The sequence below is a fragment of the Chamaea fasciata genome, unplaced genomic scaffold (genome assembly GCF_029207755.1).
Source record: "Chamaea fasciata isolate MVZ Bird 193981 ecotype frontalis unplaced genomic scaffold, bChaFas1.0.hap1 SCAF_19, whole genome shotgun sequence".
NCBI classification, from domain to species: domain Eukaryota; kingdom Metazoa; phylum Chordata; class Aves; order Passeriformes; family Sylviidae; genus Chamaea; species Chamaea fasciata.
In genome coordinates, this window is record NW_027094104.1 from 68,263 (window position 1) to 90,071 (window position 21,809).

At 49.6% G+C, this 21,809-nt stretch overlaps 1 long non-coding RNA gene across 1 annotated transcript; it reads right to left on the reverse strand.

The window, feature by feature from the left end:
* Positions 1–13,758: 13,758 nt before the first annotated feature.
* Positions 13,759–20,710, reverse strand: LOC136299165 (uncharacterized). The gene is made up of 3 exons (XR_010723451.1): positions 20,646–20,710; positions 14,170–14,392; positions 13,759–14,002 (listed from the first exon to the last, which is right to left on the reverse strand). It is a non-coding gene; the product is annotated as an uncharacterized lncRNA (long non-coding RNA).
* Positions 20,711–21,809: the final 1,099 nt, after the last annotated feature.

Below are 21,809 nucleotides of genomic sequence, written 5' to 3' on the forward strand. Positions count from 1 at the left end.
GCACAGGCCAGATGGAGCTGTTGAGGGGTGAGTGGGTTTTGCTGACCACCCCTTGGTTCTCCCGCTCACGGATCATCTTGTGGATGGGGATCACGGCGTCCCGATTTGTCCGATACTGCCGACGGTGCACTGTCGAGGTGGCAACAGGTACTTGTTGTTCTTCTCCCTTCAGGAGTCCCACTGCAGATGGGTTCTCTGATAGTCCCGGCAAGGTGTTCAACTGCTTAATGTTCTCTGTCTCCACAGCAGCTATTCCAAAAGCCCATCTGAGTCCTTTAGGGTCTTTATAATATCCATTCCTGAGGAAGTCTATGCCCAGAATACATGGAGCCTCTGAGCCGGTCACAATCGGAAGTTTCTGCCACTCCTTCCCGGTCAGGCTCACCTCGGCTTCAACCAGAGTCAATTCCTGTGATCCCCCCGTCACCCCGGCAATGGAAATCGGTTCTGCCCCCACATGTCCCGATGGCATTAGAGTACACTGCGACCCAGTATCTACCAAAGCTTCATATTTTTGTGGCTCTGATGTGCCAGGCCATCGAATCCACACAGTCCAAAAAACCCGATTTTCCCGTGCCTCTTCCTGGCTAGAGGCAGGGCCCCTCTAGCACTGGTTATTATTCCCTTCCTGGACATACATGGTAGAGGTTCCTTCGAGGGAATCTGACACAGCATTCCCACCTCCCTAATACCTGGCAGCTTGCTCATGGGAGGCTGAGGCTACCTTCATTCTAGTGGAACTCCCTCTGTTAACGTTTCTCTCCTTGAGCTCACGTACCCGTGCTGCCAGGACAGAAGTAGGTTTCCCATGCCATGCTCCCATGTCCTCCCCATGGTCCCGCAGATAAAACCACAGGTCAGCTCGAGGGGTGTACCCTCTCTCTCTCGCTGGGGGATGTTGGGCTCTGATTCTGGGGCCTGTGACTCGCACCGGTGCTACATGGGAACTGTTCCTTCTCATCTCCTCTCTTATTTCCCTCATCTCCTCTTTGAGTTCCTTCACCACCGCAGAGACATGAGCCTGCATTGGGCCACTGGTCATACTTTCATAATTTCTGAGCTTGTTGGCAACAGAACCCACTGTCTCTCGGTTATCCTCGGCATTAATTGTTGCGATGAATGTGGCGTATTGGGATGGTCCATGAGTTGCCAGATTCCAAAACATGTGCCCTGTGCATTTAACCTTGTCGGGGTCATTATCATGCTGTCCGGTCCTCCCAAAAAGTACTTCCAATACTGCCACTTCTCTCAACTGTTGGATTCCTTCCTCAAGGGTCTTCCATCGCATTCTATTGTTGTGCTCTTGCATTCTGTCTCTGTGGACAAATCTCTCTCTCACACTCATTAGAAGTCGTTCCCAAAGGAGAAGGGGCCTTTGCTCTCTTACAAATACCTGATTTATACCTGAGTCCTGGGTCAAGGGTCCCAAATTCCTTGCTTCAGCACTATCCAGTTGCACACCTGTACCCATAAGGTCCCAGACTCGAAGTAGCCAGGCTGTATAAGCCTCACGTCCTCGTCGTGCAATATCTTTTTGCAGATTACGTAGACTTTCATACATCAGGGACTCAGTGATGATCTCAACCTGTGGCTCTTCTGTGGACTGTGAGGACCCTCCTTGCTTATCCTTAATAACAGGATCTGACGATTTCACTTTACACTTCCTTGTTTCCACAGGGGCGACTGCTGCTGGCTGTGGCTGCTCTTGTGGTTCAGCTGGAACCTGGACAGTTGTAACGTCTGTGGGTTCTACTGCTGCACTATCAGTCTCTGCCTTCTCGGGGCAGGGGGAGGGTTTTTCATGAGCTGGGGAAATGTACTCCTTCAGTATCTGGCCCATCTCATGCATTTCTTTTACCAGAACCTCAACCCAATCCGGGTGGGTCCTTTCTGAGGCAGGCTGTGGGGCAGAGTCAGGCTCTGGGGTCTCATCCCTATTCTGTGGGGTAGGTATCAGGGTGGTTATCTAGGTCAATCTTCCCTTATCTCTGAATGCTAAATAGAATATGCATATTAGCAGCACCAGCCATTGTATGATATCATTAGCATTCAGAGAGGATTTAAACCTTTCAAAAACTGTAGGGGCAGACCTAAAGAGATGGGTAAAGGGTTGGGAAAAAAAAACCTCCCCCTGTGTCATTTCTTTACAGTAGGTACTATTGTTAAAGTAACTCCAAAAACACACAGTTAGTGTACAATAGCCCTGAATCCATGTGCCTGCCTTCCAGAGGAAATTAAAAATCCATGAGTTTTTCACCTTATTAAGCCATAAAATAAACTGGATGACAGTCACAGTAGCCTTAGTTATAGGGCTCATGTTTAGATAAGGACCTGCAAATGGAAGGAATACAGCCACAACCACATGCCACCCAAACCAGGCTAAGTTAGACCACATGATGCAGCCTAATGAGGTTTTTATATTTAACGCACACAAAAGAAAGTACTAGGTTAGTTAAGAACTGCTATTTCTCTTCCCTTTTCTTTTCTCAGTGCCCTCAAGCCGCACGTTGGGCGCCAAAATCTGTCTTGGTTTGGGAAGACAGGTATCTGCTAGGTAAAATTACAATCAGAGGCTCTTTGGCAAAGATTTGGGAAATAGGAATAGCAGTTCTTTACTAGTATGTAATACAAAGCAAACAAACACAAAAAAAAACTCCCCCCCCCACCAAACAACTACAGCATTAATGACAAACGACAACAGTACCAAGAACCTTGAGGGCTTTGTTTCACAAAACCCAGGGCAGTTTGGTTTCGGTGTCTCTGCAGGATCTTTAGAGCACCAAGCTGAAACAGTGGAAAAGTCCTGGGCTGGGAGCTGGGAAGGCAGAGTGTCCCGGCAGGCAGGGGCAGGATGTCCCGGCAGCGCAGGGGGTGCAGGGTCACACCGTAGCAAGACAAGCAGCGCCGAAGAAAACCGAAGGAGAGGCAGGGCCTGGACCAGCTCCCCGCGGGTGGCCGGCAAAACTCAGGATTCAGGCCGAACTGGTGATAGTAGATTTTCCAGGACTGGATTTTTTTTGGCCACAGTGAAACTCCTCCAGCCAGAAACAGCCGTTCTCCGCTCGGCGTGCCTTGCGTCCACTGAGATCCTCGAGGAGCGGCAGACACGCGTCTCCCCAAACGCCGGAAAAAGAAAAGTCTGCAGTTGCCTCAAGCTTTGTCTTTTACCTGCGTTATCTCCCCCTCCCACCTTTGTCCACCTCTTTGTTTCGGTTAAGTACTCTCAAGTATCCAACACTTGGTCTCCTTGGTAACTTGTGGGGAAAAAATTCTTTAGAGAAAGAAGGAACAAACCTAATCCCCAACACCCTACCCAATCTCAACCCCTACATACAATATACAAAACCCCAATAACACATAACAGAAGTCTGTTAAAAAGCTACTTAAATTAATTCTACCTCAAATATAAACAGACCCATCTACAAAGTTATCTTCACTCAAAAACCAAATTACACATAAAAATTAATACCAAAAAAGCTCCCAACAAAACACTATATATCACCAAAGAATGCAATATTGAATAAAAACCACATATAAATACCACTATTTAATAAAATCCCAAGTGGAGGGGGATTCATCCCAATTTAAACCTCTTTTTTCCTCACAACCCCCATGTTTTTTTCTAGGGGCACCAGGGAGGGGGCTGGCAAGATAAAATTGAAAAGGGAAAGGAGACACCCCTCTTCCCCCCCCAAACCTACACTGGCTCACCTACTGCTGTTGCCTGGCACAAATATTTGTCCCTTGCACCTCCTTTAAGCAATGCCCCACATCCAAGTGCATCCAGAGCCAATAATCCCACCATCATTCCATGAGACACCCCCAGTAGCCAACCCTAAGCCCCTCTCCTCCAGCAGCTCCATGCCAAAGTAAACTGAGGGAGACCCCCTCGCAAGAAGCCCTCGGCAGGAGCTGCCCCCTCATCACCCTCACAGCTCGCACCTGGGGTTTCTGCCACTCAGAGTGTGAGGGCAGGGGCAGAAGCGGTTTGCCAGTCATCCCCTGGACACTTCAATGTCTGCACCTCACACACTGGGGCACTGGGCTTTCCTTGCTATAGATAAGGACCCCCCTCTTTTCCTGCAGGTGCCCAAGGCTGAGACTGGGATTCCAGTTCCAAAATTCCATATGTGTGAGGTTCATAATTCCTAAGGAAATTCCCCAGCAATCATTACCCTTTATTTACAATTTTTGGAGGGGTGGTAGGTGGGACAGGATGGGAGGGTTCAGTTGTTTGGCTGACACTTTGTCTGTTCACACTGCAGAAGTGACATGATCCCTTCTGCTTTCCCCTGCTCCCACCCCCGGACCGGATAAGGGGGTCCTGAGGAGGAGGCTGGGGCGAACCCCGATAGGAGGAGAGGGCCCAGGGCAAGGGGCTGGGACTGAAGGGGATAAAAAGTCATCCCTCTGTCCCACCCCCCTCCCCCCAAGGGGGCTCACCCAGGGACCCCCTCCTCCGGAGGGAGCCCTTCCTAACCCCCTAGCCCAGGACCCCCTCCTAAGGAGGGGCCCTCCCTAACACTCAGCCCCCCCACCGCGGGACCCCCCTTCTCTAAGGAAGGGGCCCCCCTAACCCCAGCCCCAACTCCCCCAGGGGCACCCCAGTGTGATGTGGGGAAAGTCAGATCCCCGGGTGTGTCAGGCCGTGTTTTTAACTGCATGGGGGGACAGCCGCAGAGCAGGCCGGCCCCGTGTGGGGGCTCCAGCGAGGGCGGGGGGTGCCAGGCTCCAGCCCTCTGGGCTTTAGTGTCCCGTGCCCCGAGACCCACGGATGCGGGAGGAAGCGAGAAAGGGGATGACGGGAAGAGAGGAGGGCTAGCAGGGATGAGAAGGGTTGGGCGGGGGTGTTGTCAGGGTGTGTTGGGAAGCAGGAGGGGAAGGGAAAAGAAGGGTGGGGGGGAAGAAGGCGGGTGGATGGGGGAGAGGGGGAATAGAAGTGGGTAGCGGGGTAGGGACAGGAGAGGAAGAAGTGGGGGGTCAGGTTTGGGGGGGAGAGGAGGGGAGTGCTTTGGGGACAAAGAACAGGAATACAGGGAGAAGAAAGGAAGGTTAGAAGGGGGGACAGGAGGGCAGGCCAGAATGGGAGGGAAAGGCTTTGGGGAGGAGAGGGAAAGGGGGGAAAGGGAGAGAAAGGAGGGGAATACGGGGAAGAGGAATGAGGGGTAGAGGGGGGGGGACAGGAGGGGAAGCCGAATCCCGTCCTGTCCCAGGCTGTGAGCCCGGACAGTGGGCTCCTGTCTCCAACGAGCTCAGAGTGAGCAAAGGGCTGGCAAAGCGATTTCCATAGATTAAATCACTTCGTCCCGGCCCCGCGCACCTGATCCGAGCCCGGGACCCGCCCCTGAAGCTGCGTCCCTGGTACCGCCCGGCCCTGCTCCCGGCCGCCTCCAGGGTGTGCCTCACAGAGCCCCGGCCCTGTCCCAAGCCCGGCCCGGACCCCGCCCTGTCCGGGATGCTGCATTCTGCGGAGCTTGGCTCGGTTCGGCTGCACTCGGTGCCGCTCTATGTGTTCGGCGTGGCTCGGCTCGGTCGGCTGAACTCGGTGCCGCTTGCTGCATTCGGCCAATCTCGGCTCGGCTGCCTGGGGGTGGCGTGGGCCGGCCCGAGGCACCGCACGGGGAAGCGGAGCTGCCTCACGTTTAACACGCAGAGCTCGGTGTTTTCCGGCTGCCGAGTCCCGCAAGCCGGCGCACGGACACGAACAGGGGCACAGGGTCCAGCAGCACCTCACCAGGCAGTGACTGCACTCGCGCTAATTAATGGGCATGAGAGCAGGCAGCTGGGCTCGGCTGAGCTCGGTGCCGCTCAGCTCAGTTCGGCTGCACGCTGCCCAGTTCACTTGAACTTGGCTCGGTTCGGCTGAACTTGGCTAGATTTGGTTAAACTTAGCTAAGCTCAGCTAGATTCGGCTCACAGATTTCCTCATGTCAGCTGCTAGTAATTCTACATGACACAAACTGTAGCTTTTAAAGGGCTTGGGGGTTTTTAAAGAAATGAAAATTTAAACTCAAGTCTTGGTACAGAGCCAATGGCTCCTTTAGGACAAGAATATTTAAATGTAGAAGCAATTCCCTTATTTGCATCTCATTTTTATTTACCCCTTCCCTGGAAATTCAATGCATATCACAAGGAACGTGCAGTTCTGGTTTTCCCCTGTACAGTATTTGTGCAAAGGACCCGGGACAGGATGCAGTCATGAGTCAATTGAATAAATCCTGGTTTACCTTTCACAGGTGCTTGTTCTGGCACTGCATATTTGCAGATGTGGGGTGGCATGTTCAACTACCCTCATGGCCACATTCGAGAACAGCTTATCAGATTTTGCACGTATACTCAATAAGCAGAAAATCCTTTGGGGTTTAGTTCCATCTCTCACCTGTTCCAAGTGGAGGGAAGATGGGCTTTTGTTGCACATCACAGCAGCAGTGATGGATGAGGGCTTTTTTTAATTAAAAAAAAAGGGTAATAAAAAACCCCAGGTCTGATATCAATGTCTTTCCAAGCCAATAAAGTTTTTTTAAACCCAAGAAGACCATCATGATTCCCGAGTTCAGTCTTTTATTCATACTGGTTTTGGTATCATGAAATCAGCCAGATTCTTCGAAATAGTAAATTGTCATGACTAAACCTCTGGCTCCTTGTCATTTGCACTTACAGCCCATTGTGGGAAGCTCTGCAGCCTTTTTTTCCCCATCTTATATTGGAGAGAAGATGGATATTAATAACACACACGTCCACAAACAGTCTCTCTGGTTCTACAAAAAGTTAAAAATGTCAGTAATAAAAATGATATAAGTAATATTCTGTCTCAGACTGTTCAAGAAAAGAGAAATTGAAGCTTTAATGTTCCACTGAGAGATACTGAATAAAATCTTTCCCCTAAGTTTGCACACAGTAATAAAATACTGAGGTTTTTTTACCAAACAAGTCAGGTCTGTATGAGAGCAGCTCAGGAGGCTTCCATGGCACACAGTGATGATGGCAGAGCAGAGAACGTTAAAGATGAAGTGTTAGTTCCCTGAATTAATGCCCTGATGTAGCCAAATTTTTTTTGCAGAGAGACATAATAGCTTCTTTTCCTTGTTTCTGAGTTTCCGAGTCATCCTGTAATTCATAACCTGCACGAGTGCAGACCCATCTGACATGAGTAAGTAACATATCCGGCTCCTGGGCTCCAAGCCACGTGTCTCCGTTGTAAACGGAAGTCAGGAATACAAAAACAGCTGTGGAAGAAAGATGAGAGAAAAATCAGAACAGATATTCTTCTCTTTCCACACAGTAATAAAAAACGGCCAAGCTGTTTACCTCCAGGACTACATTTTAAAATAGTTCCCTAACTAGTTTTCCTAGATGGAAAATCTGGAGTGGCTTTGCCCATGCCAAGCCAATGATCGTGCTCACAAGTGGGAACAAACCAGTTTCCTGTTAAATAAAATAGTTTGAAATCTGACCCGTCAGCTGCTATCATTGACCAGCAACAGGAATCAGCATCCATGCCCACACGGACCTGTTTTTTGCAGACTGTTTTCCCTCTTGGAATTACATTTCTTTTATACCTTTTGTTCCAGTTTAGTCCTTGAAAGGGAAGTTTCTTAGAGGGAGTGTGAGTGTTGTAGTGTCAGAAAACCTCATAGAGTAACCATGCTCCGTGCTACCCACCCCTGCCCCCATCCCAAGAAAGACACTGCTTCTGCTGTGGGAAGCCATGAGCCTGGGTGGATATGGGTAAACTAGTTTAAAACTGGATTTAAAAAGCCATGGAATTTCCTAGTTCCTCCCACCACTGCCTCGTAACGAGTGATAAGAACAAGACAAGGCACCTGTCTGGTCCGCATCCTCTTCCGTCGCTGGTGACAGGCACAGGGATTTCACAGGCTTGTGGAAGGTGCTGGACAGGGCCTGCTCCTCCAGTAGCTGCAACATGATGGAACTGAGCACTCCGAGCTCCCTGGAGAGCCCAGCTGAGGCGCTGCTGGCCTGGCTGAGCCGGGTGTAAAGCCTGAAGAGGTCGTTCCTCAGTGTCTCATCCCTGAGCATCACGTGCGCAGCCGGCAGGCATGGTGGGACGTGGTTCCGCAGCCACCTCAGGGCTGGGGACACGTCCTGCTCCCTGAGGAGGCTCTGCCTGGCCAGGGACCTCAGCAGCCCCTCGGTGACCACGTGAGTGGACGCACAGGTGACGGCCACTGCCTCGCCCCCAGGTTCACCAGCTCTGAGGGTCTCCCCTCCCTGTGTGGAGGGTGGTGCTGGGAAAACAGGGTCCCAATGGGCTGCATTTCTTCAGCTCAGACACTTCCACGTCTGCAGCAGTGTCACCTTCTTCCTCGTTTTTTTTCTGAGAGTGATGATTTTTCTGATGAGATGAGGCTTGAGATTTGTTCTTGTCTTTAGTATTTTCTGTAAGAAGAAAACCCCACCAAAACAAACATCAGATACTCCAAAGGATTTTCCTGATACAAACTTGTGCAAGTAAGGTGCTCTCCTGTGTTGATTCAGTTTTTACCATGGTAGGCACCAGCCTCGTTAAGCAGCCAGATGGAGTCTGCGCTGTTCCAATGGGCTCCGGGAGCTCCCAGGGACTCCAGGCTGGAACTCTATTCCAAACTGGATCCCCCGGCCTGGAGGTGAGAGAAGCTCCTGAAGGCTTACTTTATTCCCCATGGATTCAAATAGCTAAATCCTCCTTTCAAAGAAATAACACCCAAATTCACTACTCAAGACACAAATTGAGGGTGAAAAAAGCCATTCATCTACCAGAGATAAAGAAATCCTCCTGGCCTTAATAGAGTTCAAACTAAACAGAGGATGAAATGCAAACCGACTAAAACAAAGTACTTATCAAATACGTTTGATTAATGTGGCCAAAACATACAGAAATTCATTTACAAGCTGAATAGGAAGAAATTTCCTCTTCACCTGGGATTGATTCTTGTTTTCTCTCATCTAAATTTGTTAGCCCCAGAGTATGGAGTAAGGAAATCATTTTATTTATCACTTTGTTTTCCAGAAACCTGAAAAAAACCCCAAAACTAACCAAACAACAACAAAACAAAAGAGAAAACCACGTTTGGAAGGCAGATCCTCACCAGCAGCTGGTCCATCACCTACAGGCGACCATATCCTAGTGCACTTGCCTGAAACTGTCGGGGCGCTCTGTGCAGAAGAGATTTTTGGTGGATGTAAATGTATGTGAGGGAGAGGCAAGGGGAGGAGGAATGTTCTAGACAGCTCAAAGCCATTACTGTGCCACTTCCTGTGCAGCAGGTCCTGTGACAGGATGTGAATTGAGGGTGTTCGTATTGGTGTCTTTACCTTTGAAATTCCAAAGTGCCATTTTGCTTTCTCAGTTTTTCAAGGAAGTGGTTTTCAATTCATGAAGCCCCTCCACCATCATCCCTCCTACCACAACCTGAAAGCATCTTGATTCTGCTTTCAAAACCACAAGGGACTCTTCAGAGTTCAGCAAGTTGTGCCAGTCCAGCCCTTGGTGCGTCTGGCTCCCTGCCTGTCACTTTTCATACTCAGTCATGCAATTACTCTACCGTGGACAGCAAAATTGTTCCCACTTCTCCTGTACTTCTCTGCTTACCTTTTCTCTAAGCTGTGCAGGACCCATGTGAGGTGGCTGTGATCCTGGATCAGCTCATAGGCAGCTCTGCTGGCATGGGCAGCACTTTGGAATATCTCCAGCATACAACTCTGAAACAGAAAATATAACTTGTTCTTTTACCATCAAGATCTAATTATCTAACTTGGAATTAGCAACTGGATCAACTTCAAGGTGAAATGAACACCACCTGCTCTCAGCAACTCCAGGGAAGGAAAGACATTCTCTGTTCAAAGCTACTCTTACAAGAAGTCTCCAGGTAGCGAGAGGATTTTGTCCTTTTGTCCAAGATTTTGATACCTGAAATACTCAGGGTGGATGCTCCCAAACCTGAGAGCTACTGGCACATGAGTTTCCCTCCTGCTGAAGCGCAGTTCAGGTAACAAATGTGCTGCCTGGGGAATGGAGAGCCCCAAAAAAGAAAAGGCCCTGACTGTAGGCACAAAGGCACGGTGCCCACGTGAGGCTCTGTGATGGCAGCAACCTGTTCCAGTTGATAAGGGTTTTACTGGTTTAGACATAAGCAATATGTCTTAGATATATTGCATAGTTTAGACATAAGCAATTTTTTTCCCCCTCCACACATCCAGAAAATCAACAAGGAACAGGTTTTCAAGAAGACGGAGGCAGAGTCAGCTGCTCCTTTTTACTTTGTGCTTGAGATCTCAAAGCCATGCAAACTTCTGTGCTTTGGGGTGTTTCGGTGCTTTCCTTTAAATTCTTACCTGGGAGCCCTCATCACACAAAGGACTGTTGAAAAAGCAGAGAATGACCTGGAAAATCCTCTGGCAGTCATGAAGCTCACCGCAATGTTTGTCACGCAGCCCTTCCCCAAGACATCCAAGGATCGGCTCACGCTGTGCTTTGTACTGGAAGCCGCAAAGAAAAATACCACCATCAGACATTTAGGCATTTCCAAAAAATAACTGCCCCTAAGAGCATAAAACCTGGTTCCCTGCCAGTGCCAGCTCAGGGCTTACCACAGCTTGTTCTGAACTTCTACAATTCCATTTCCACTGCATGTTTGGGCTGCAGACTGATTGTTCCTGATGGATGTTAGGGATTAAATTTGGAAGGAGTGGAAATTGGGAAGTTGCTATTCCTAAAACACTTCAGTGGAACTCAACATTACTAATCTAAACTCAGAGATGAATGGAAGCTAGCTGGGGCAGAATATGCTGTTTATTGCGCTCACAGAGCATACACAGCACAACTCACTGTGTGTTAGTATGAAGAAAACAACAAAGCCACCACAGGAATAGCAGTTTAAATTCCAATATGAAACAAAAGAAAGATGCTTCTAAATAACCACCGAGGGGAGAATGAGATTTCAATGTATTTTTATGGCCTTTTTCCATAAATTTCTGAAGAATTACTGGATACCTAAAACGGTACACTTACCTCAGAATCAAAACTGTAGAAAAGCTGGAAAAAACTGGTACTTTCCTCAGGTCCGAGTACTGATGTGACAGAAGAAATCTGTTTACCTTTATGTACATGTGCTCCTCTGTGAAGAGAAAAAGGTGGCATCATTTCTGCCACTCCAACAAACGGACTTGACTCACTGCCTCAGGTCAATGATAAGCTATTCAAACATTGTTTCAAGAATCCCAGGCTTGGAATTCTCAGCAACTGCTCAGCCTGGCTACTTCAAGGTATTTCCCACCCAGGGAACCCAGCGCACCCAGCCTGAAACACCGCATTTGCTACAAAGCCGATCAAAAACTTGCACACACAGAGGACACGAGGCTCTAGCGAGCCCTCTTCGGGCAGCGGCAGCTCCCGGGGGGATGTGAACAGCAGACCCCGCTCCCAGCTGGCTCAGCCCGGACTCCGTGCAGCCCTCAGCCAGAGCTGCGGGAAGCTGAAACTGTCCCCGGGAAGCCCTGCCCGGACAACCGGAGCGTCCCCCCACAACCCCTCCGCTTACCTCGGCCTCGCTCAGCTTTGCAGCAGAGAGCAGCTGCCTCCTGCTGCTGGCTACAGGACGGGGACGGCTCGGGGCAGCTCCGCCGACGGTTCTGCCAGAATGATTTTGTGTTTTCCTCCATTTCTCCGGGGCCGGAGGGCTGCAGGAAGGGGCGTGTGGGGACGGCGGGGAGCGGCGGGAATGTGGGGAACGGGACGGGCGCCCGGCACAAGGGCCACGCCCAGGCCACAGGCAGTGGCAGGACCTCGGCAGAGAGAGGCGTCCCCGCCGCTGCCTGTCAGCGCTGGCCCGGCTCCCGCCCACCCGTGGCGCCGGTGAGCCCACAGCCCGTGGCCGCGCACCTGGAAATGCCGCCGAAAATCGCGACCGGGCGGCGCCGTGGTCGGGGCAGGGCACAAGCAAGTCAGGTAGACGCCCCCGGGGTCCTTGCCTTTTTCCCGCCGTCTTTGGAAGGTCAAGCGCGTCGTGCCGAGCCGCCATCTTGGAAGTGACATCACATGATCTCTGCCCTTCTTTGCTGCCGTCTTGGTTGTGGGTGAAGCCATTTACGGTCGTCCCACCATCTTTTTTATGGCATACCTAAGGCCCCCCCGGCGCCTTAAAGAGGCACCTGACTAATTCGACTGCCTGAACACAGCCACAGCACTGCCGAGCCCACATCCTGCGTCCGCACACCTGGAAATGCTGTGTAAAGTTGTGCCCAGGCGGCGCCGTGGTCGGGGTCGCGCACAGGCAGTTGCCTGCCATGCACCCGGGGTTTCTGCATTTTTCCCGCCTATTTTCCCGCAAACTTTGGACGGTCGGGCGGCAGCACTGTCCCCAAGCTCACAGCCCGGGGCTGCCACGGACCTCGGGGACGGGCGACAGCTGCAGTGCCGCTCCCTATCCACAGGACGGCAGCACTGCCGCACAGCTCGGCCCGGGGATGCCGGGGGGGATCGCTGCAGTACCACTCTCTGTCCACACGGTGACAGCCCTGCCGCACAGTTCGGCCGGGGACACGCATAGGGGACAGGCAGAGAACAGAGGCAAAAAAGCACGTGGCCAAAAATCCTCTCAAATAAATGCCCAAAAAGACCCTCAACCACAACTTCAAACATCCTGCCTCTAACAAAATTCAACTCTAAAAAGCCTTTAGTTTAAGCTTTGTTCCACAAAAAATAAAATTTTTGTATTTATTATTTTTATATTTTATCATTACCATTTAACTTTTATATTCATATCTACACCTACTATATATATTATAATATATCTCACATGCAATATTGTAATTAGTTATATAATGGATATTTTTCGTATTTTCTATTTCTATTTTTGTTCCTTATATTTTTCTATTTTTGTATTTATTTTTTAAATTTGTGTTTATTTGTTTATATTTTAAATGATATGAATTCATTTACCCAACACATCAGAACTACCATTATTTATAATAAATGAGCCTGGTTTTCTAAAGGGGTAAAGATTTAATTTTTATTTAAATAATATTGGCATACTTTCTCTTTCTGTGCTCTTTCTTGGGGGGGGTGTTTGTAGGGGCTTTTGTTTCAGATTTTTTTTTCTCTTTGTTTTGTTCTGGATTTCTTTATTAGTAAACAAGGAGGTGCAGAGAGTTACAAAAGTTAATGTCAACTTTGTTTTATTGCTACCTCTGAAATACACCTTGACACCAAGTTACGGCTCGTAATACTGTGCATGGGTAGAATTAGCCGTGTTAGGGGGTTGAAAGGAAAAAAATGGCACCATGGTGGTGAATAGTGTGAAATAGCTTCTGATTTACCAACATGCATCTGGTAGATTTCCTTGGAAATGTGCTCTAAGACGTACAAAAATTCTAATCAGGATGGAAATTTGGAAAAAATAAATATTCCCTTACTAGAAGCAGAGAGAAAAAACATCAAATAAAAGGAAGGAATAATCTCTAAATCCCAGCTTGCCTGGAAAACAAGCTCAGGAATTTCTAACGCTGAAAACTTTTGGAACAGTCATCAAGTTGGTGGAAGTTCATGGAACAATGGTTTAAAATCTGCTTCCTCTGCTCTGAGTTTAAAGGGAAGTGGGAATTGAACAGGTCTAGTTACTCCTATCCAAAAATTATCTGTGTTTTGTGGGAGTAACAACCCAAAGAAAGTCCAGTCTTACTTGTATTTGATATCTGAAACTCTCAGCAGAGTTGGGAAGTTTCAGTGGAACAAAAGAGCCACAATTCCTGCAATAACAAAATTTGACTCAACAAAAGCCAGAAATTTTATTTACAAATCCATGGAAGAGGAGGAGGATGACACCATGAACACACTCCAGCTGAAAGCAAGGATTTATTGGAAAAGGCAGGAAATCAAACTGAGAGTCTCTGGTTATGGTCAGGCAATTATCCAGGAGTCAGAGAGACCAGTGGGAACCTTGGACTGGGATAAGGCCTTCCAATGGCTTCACTTCCTACTGGCTCTCTCCTTCTTGCCAACAACCTGGAAAAGGAAAAACAGCAGGAATAAAGTTACAAACATAGGCAGGCCATCCTTGGTTCAGGCAAACTGAAGTGCAGCTCCCAGGGAGCAAGTCCATACTGTGCCTCGGGGAGCTCCGGGAATCTGGGATTGCCTGTGGGATTAAAGGGCTGGAAAAGCACACCCACCTGCCAGGTTTAGTGCTGAGACAGAGCAAGGCCTGGGCTCAGGGGCAGCAGTTAGAGCTGGGACTGCAGGAGAACACCCCAAACCCGGGTTAAATATCTGGCATGACACACAGCACGCTTCAGGAGAAACTCAGGTGGGAGAAGCCCCTGGATCATCCATGTTCTTTGCCCTTGGCAGCTTTGCCAGGGCCTCCCTCAGAATTCTGACCTCACCGTGCAGCTCCTACAAAATAGGAGAACTTACGGAAATCATCCAGCAATCCATGGACTTACACTTATTAAGAACCAAAGCTGCAGCAAAATGTGCTCAAACTCTACTGCAAACCAGCAGGTCTGAAGAGATGCAGAAATTTCTTCCAGAGGGGGCATGTTGGTGTTACTGCTTTAATCTCCTGACACTAGAGCATATTTGTACAAAAAATTCATTGAAGCAACTAAATTTAAATGAGATTCTTTTACAGTAAAGCTGGCCAAAAAGGAGTCTCAAAATTAAAATATAAGCCACCGAGTTATTTTTTAAAAAAAGGGTGTCTTTGGTGTGTATAATTTTCCAGCGCCTCATGTGTTCAGTCCTTGCCATTTATGTTTACAAAGTTGATGCTTAAGACCTTGTAGAAAGCTCAAAAAAATATCCAGGACAATCCAGGTGTTTTCACAAGTACCCTCACTATGGAGCAGTGCCAGCCCCAAGTGTTTGCTCCCTCAGCCCAGCCCGGAGCAGGGTCGAGCTGCTGCCCAGGACGGTTGCCAAGGGACCCACTTGTTTGAAGCTGTAAATGCAAGGGGCCTGCACTGGAGTGCCAATAAATTTGACATAAGCGACTCTCATCTTTAACGGTGACTAATATTCTCAGGGAATCCACATCACCCAGGATGGGGCATTCCGCCATGGATTTCATCCCTCTGCATCTGAAACAAAGCTAGGACAAAAGTCAAAGGGCTGCAGGATAACTGGACAGCTCCAGACACCTGGTGGCAATCTAGGAATACCCTCTACAGCCCTACTACACCCTACATCACAAATTTCAAGTCCCCAGGACTTGTACTATTACCCATACACCCAGACTGAGCAGCAAGGCAGAGCAGCTCCGGGCCAAACACACACCAACACCCGTGAGACAGGACAGGACAAACAAGGGGACACAACAGGGACACAAATCCTCTGGCAAGAAGAATGACCCTGAAGGAGCAGCGAACTAAGAACGAGATGACCGAGGTAAGACTGAAGGCGAGCTGACCAGGCTCAGAGAACCCTGCAGGAAGAAGATGCCAACGGGATGACTTATCCCAGAAGACGCAGAGACAGATGCCCAAGAATCCTACAGTCAGAATCCTCTACCTATCTTGGCATTCTTACAAGACCTAATCCACCGGAACGGATAAGGGCGGTGCACAGCTGGTGATACAGCTCAGAACAAGACCTGAAGAGGCATCAGCCTGCATGCTTGCGAAGAGAGACGGATTCCAACGCGTGTGTCCGAGAACACGAAACAAAGACGCCTGGCCGAGGAAGGCAGAGACCAGATATGCTAAGACGGATGCCAGGATTTTTAATAGGCCCCTCAAAGGGCTAAGGGACAAGACATGAAGCACAAGACACCCAAAAGACACAGAGTGCACAACAGACAAGTGGCACAACACACACCAGGACTGCTCTGCCCTGCACACCTCAGCACTTTGATCCAAAATGAGACTTTCTCTTCATGTAGCCTAAGGGGTCACATCTGGGACATCCCTGTCTCTAAACCTGACTCAAAAAATCCCTCCCACTGACCCCTGCCCTGGCACCCCGCTTTCATCCCCTCTGTGGGGCTCCAAGCCCTCCACTTCTCTCTCAGATGTCCAGGGAGGCAAATCCACGCCAGGTGCCAAAGAAGGCTGCCTCTCCCTCAGGGAAATTCCTGCTGTTGCCGGGCGGTTGTCTCCTAAGTCAGCTACAATCAAGAAAACCAAATATCAAAGCATAATCTTAGCAGCACGTCAGCCAAAAACCAGCAATTCTGCTACTCACCATCTCCTAAGAAGGCCCGGGTCCTCAGGCAGCACGCCTCAGCTGCGTCCAGAGGCTGACACTCACAGTGCCAAAGCCTTAGAGGCATTACTGGCACTGAGCCCACCCACCACAGCCTCCATTAGGGGTGTGAGCATCCCCGGTTGGGGCAGGACAGGAACGCACGGTGGACATCCCCGGTGAACCTCAACCCTGTGGACTCTGCCCCACCATGGGAACTTCCTGTCTGGCCCTAGCTTAGGGGTACTGCCTGCACCTCTCAGGACTTCTGGCATTGCCTTGCCATTAGGATTGCTGCCTGCACCTCTCTCAGGGAAACAGTGTTGGCAGCAGTGCTGTGAGGGCTGGTATACCTGTACTCTGACTTGTATCCTAGGCTGTACCCCTGATTTTCACTGTGTGTTCTCTAGTTCTTGACTCCTTTACCTCTCAAGCCCTGCCTCAGCCTCTGTATGTGTTACTATAAGCTCCCCCCTTCTGAACCCTACTTCTTTAGAGCCCTACACCTTCAAGGCGGGGACGCTCTACACCGTTAGGGTCCCAAGAGCTGTCCTGCAAGCAGGACAGGTACATCCACAGTTGTTCCCTGCCTACCCTAAAAAACGTGGCCCTGAGACAGGGCAGAGGCTGACAGAGCCAAACTCTTTGCACAGGCAAAGGCACGAAGCCTTACCAACCGCCGCCCCGAGAGGGAAATCAGGAGCACTTCCACCGGCTGCGGAGAGATGGGGAATCCCAGGGTGGGTGGGGCGGGAAAACCCCCGTTATCCCCAGCCCTGCTGGATCCTGCTCCCCACTATCGCTTCCTGCCTGGCCGTGTCTGCACATGTCAGAGCGTCTGGTACGTTCCCGCACTAGGGCTGCTGCCTGCACCTGCTCTCAGGGAAAGCGTGCTGGTAGCAGCGCTGTGAGGGCCAGTATACCTGTACTCTGACTTGTATCCTAGCCTGTACCCCTGATTTTCACTGTGTGATCTCTAGCCCTCGAGTCCTTTACCTCTCAAGCCCTCCTTCAGCCTCTGTGTGTCACTGTAAACCCCCCCCTGCTGAACCCTACTACCGTACACCTCGCAATCAGCATTGCCCTATAACAGGATGCTCCTGGGACAGGGATCCCAGGGTGTGCTGGGCCAGGAATCCCCCGCTGCACCCTAACCCTTTGGACTCTAAAAGGAGACCAACAATGTCAAACTCCGTAGAACATGGAGATGGGTCAGAACTGCCCTGCCAAGGCTCTGGTGCTGCTGAGGAGAAACCCTCTCCCTTTAATCCTGAGGGGACCATCCCACTAGGGCCCTCTCCTGTAAGGTAACTTTAAATCACCACCCAAGACTGAAAAGGTTTTCTCCCTTCTCCCGACCGCCGGCCCCAACACTTAGCTTTTGGAACACCAGCAGGCAAAATGCATCCTCGACAGAAATGAACGTCTCAGCACTGTGGACGTCCAGAGGTTCTCTGCGTCCACCTCAGGGCCGCTGTACCCAAACTTTGGCTCCACACCTCCTCACGCTACGTAGGATCACAAAACAGAAAATGCGACTATCCCCCTCCAGAAGAGTAATCCCCGGGGCTCCTCAGCACCGCTGTCGTGGCTCCCCCGCAGATCTTCACCCCGCTCCAGAGGCTGCCGGGAGCGTACCCGGCAAAAGGAAAAGGTACGTGCTGAGCACGGCGCACACCTGTGGGTCACTCTGCCTAAAGGCCGACTCACCAGCTCCCTCTGTTCCTTGGCACGCCTAGGACAGCAGCAGCACCCGCAAAGCAAAAAATCACGCCGAGTTGCTGTGAAACAGCACCTCCCAGCTCTGACTGAAGCACGCCACAAATATACCTTAATGCTGCACCCATCTGGCCTCTGGCATCCGGGGCCAGCACATCTGGTAGGGGGACACCCGAAAATCAAAAAAAAAAAAGAACAGTGAATGCTTAGAGTTGCACCAGCAAATAAGACTTGAGCAATAGTAACTACTACTGCCTACCCATCACTGCTCACCTTGCCCGCTGATATCCGGCCGTACCTCCTAAAAAAAACGACAAAGAACAGCGCTGTAACATAGCCACCATTTACACCTCCACTGCAAACACAAACAGTGACTGACCTTCTCAGGGAGCCCCCTCACCCAGGATGGGGCATTCCGCCATGGATTTCATCCCTCTGCATCTGAAACAAAGCTGGGACAAAAGTCAAAGGGCTGCAGGATAACTGGACAGCTCCAGACACCTGGTGGCAATCTAGGAATACCCTCTACAGCCCTACTACACCCTACATCACAAATTTCAAGTCCCCAGGACTTGTACTATTACCCATACACCCAGACTGAGCAGCAAGGCAGAGCAGCTCCGGGCCAAACACACACCAACACCCGTGAGACAGGACAGGACAAACAAGGGGACACAACAGGGACACAAATCCTCTGGCAAGAAGAATGACCCTGAAGGAGCAGCGAACTAAGAACGAGATGACCGAGGTAAGACTGAAGGCGAGCTGACCAGGCTCAGAGAACCCTGCAGGAAGAAGATGCCAACGGGATGACTTATCCCAGAAGACGCAGAGACAGATGCCCAAGAATCCTACAGTCAGAATCCTCTACCTATCTTGGCATTCTTACAAGACCTAATCCACCGGAACGGATAAGGGCGGTGCACAGCTGGTGATACAGCTCAGAACAAGACCTGAAGAGGCATCAGCCTGCATGCTTGCGAAGAGAGACGGATTCTACTATGTGTCGAAGCATAAGGTTTAATGGCATCAGCACCTCACCAAGGAATAGGATCTGTTAAGAACAATGCCTAGCATTTCCAAGAGGTTGTTCAAAGGCCTAAGTCAAAAGACACACCATACGAGACACCCAAAAGACACAGAGTGCACAACAGACAAGTGACACAATACACACCAAGACTGCTCTGCCCTGCACACCTCAGCACTTTGATCCAAAATGAGACTTTCTCTTCACGTAGCCTAAGGGGTCACATCTGGGACATCCCTGTCTCTAAACCTGTCTCAAAACCCCTCCCAGTGACTCCTGCCCTGGCACCCTGCTTTCATTCCCTCTGTGTCTCTGAGCTTTCCAATTATCTCTGGGATGTTCAGAGATGAGAATCCATACCGTGTGCTAAAGAAGGCTGCCTCTGCCTCTGGGAATTCTTTGCTGTCACCCAGCTGCTGTCTATCTAGTCAGGTACCATACAGAAAACCAAACATCAATGCATGATCTCAGCAGATCTATGTGCCGGTCAGTGGGAGGGTCTCAGTACACTACCTGTGGACCACCTAATTCACACAAACAGTAATGGATGCTTAGATTTACACCAGAAACACCACTACCCTGACCACACAAATACAGGAGTTTTAGAAAAGAAAAAACAAACAAAAATCCACCAAACAAAAGCCAACTATTATTTCTCCTAATCCAGCTACCAAATACAATAAAAATAACTCCTATGTCTAGTCTCCTGAAAAAACCTCCAAAGTAAATACCCAGGACCCCCCACCCTAAAACTAAAAGATCCATTCAACTATAAACAGTATCTCCCAAATTATCCATAACTATAGAACACATACTATAGCCAAACAAGCTAAATACACAAATCCCTATAACACAAAAAAACAATAATCTGATTTTAAATATTATTATACTCCAAGAAATGAACTACTGCCCCTTACCTCAAACCCACCAAAAAAACACTACACACCATGATAAAAGCCACCCCTAAATAAATAAAACCGCCCCTATACCTCACACTACAACCAATTACACCACTGTAAACCTCAGGAAACAAATCCTTGGAAAATATAATACCCCACCAAAATAAAAACCTCCAACAACACAACTCAGTTCAAAAACAACCTAACCCACATGTAAACTAAGAAGCCTAATGTAAAGTAAATAGATCACATTCCTCATCATACACTATTGCCAAGCAAAATAAAGCTACACAATAAGTTATTAAAGGCCGCTTTAAAACCAATAAACAGAAAAAAATTTGGAAAAAAAAAAAAAAAGCTGCCTCTAACAATACACCTAAACTTCAACCAGCCAGGGTGGCCCTACCCAATCTGAATCCCTGCACACAATGATCAAAACCCCAATAGCACATATCAGAAGCTTATCAAAAAAGCTACTTAATTGTATGTCAAATACAAACCCACCCATAAAGTTATCTTCACTCAAAAACCAAATTACATGCAATAAATAATGCCAAAAAAATCAAACAAAAGACTATATATCATCAAAGAAAGTAACTGTGAAAAAAAACACGTATAAATACCCCTATTTATAAAATCCCAGGTGGAGAGAAATCCCTCTTACTTTAAACACAAACTAAAACAGAAGAGGAGTTTCATTATTCATTTTGAACTCTTTTTGCCTTCGTAAGCCCTTTTTCTTCTGGGAGCACTTAAAAGAGATTAGCAAAACAAAGCTGAAAAAGAGAAAAATCCCCCCTACAACTCCACACTGGCTTACCTGCTGCTGCTGTCTGCCACAAAGAAACACTCCACATCCATGTACTCCTGCAGGCACTATAAGAGTGGAAGTGTTTCAAACATTTATTGAGAGTTCAGAAGCCTGGTTGGCTTTTTTATGACTTAGCTGACAATCCCAGGCTAAATCCAAACACCCAGAATTATGAGGAACTACGGAGACCATTTATAAATACTCCCCTTCCTTGCAACTTTGTCCCTTACAGCAGATCCCTGGGGCAGATTTACTTTCTTCCCAACAGCACCATTCTGGCAGAGATCCTACTTCTCAGACACAAACCGAACGCAAACCTGCCACGGGGGGGATGGGGCGGGCCGGGGCTGGGCCGGTGTCAGAGCCGGGGCGGAGCCTGGGCTTGCAGCGGGGGAGCGGGGCTGGGGCCGGGGGGGACCGGGGCCGGGGGATCTGGCAGAACCCCGGGCCCTCAGAGCAGGGCCGGGGCCGGGGCCGGGGTGGGGGGGCCAGGGAGGATCGAGGGAGAGAGCGGAGCCACGGGCCCTCAGAGCGGGGCCGGGGCAGAGTCTGGGGCAGAGCACAGGGCGGGGCCAAGGCGGGGCCGGGGCAGGGACGAGGGAGTAGGACCGGGGGTGATTGAGGCCGGGGCCGGTACGGGGGTAGAGCCCGGGCCGGTGCCAAGGGTTATCGGGGGATCGGGGCCGGGGGGCTGGTGCCGGTTCTGAGGGCGGGGCGGAGCCCCCGGGCCCTCAGCGCAGGCTGGGCAGGGCCGGGGCCGGGTGGGTTCCCGGGGCCCGCTGTCCAATCAGCGCTTCCGATGCCTCAGAGAGCCCACGAATCGCGAGCCGGGTGGGGGTCAAAAGGGCCCCGGAAGGGGCTGTGGGCATCTGTGGTTCGGTGTGGAATGCTGAGGTCTGTCTGTGTGGGTATGGAGTTTCTCCAGGCTGTTTTAGTGCGGTGAGAATTTGTTCATTTGTTTCTGTATAAGCTGTGCTGTGTGGGATTGTGTTTATTATGTAGAGGGTGATGGTAGGTAGGGCTGAGGGGCTGTTGTTCTGTGTGTTTGTCGGAGTTTCTCTCTGAATTCCAAGATATTCTGTTATGTGTGGTTAGGAGGCAGACGTTGTTTTAATTTAGCTTGTTTTTGGCCTTTTTTGGTGCTGAATGAGGGATTTTTTTGTGCATTCTGTG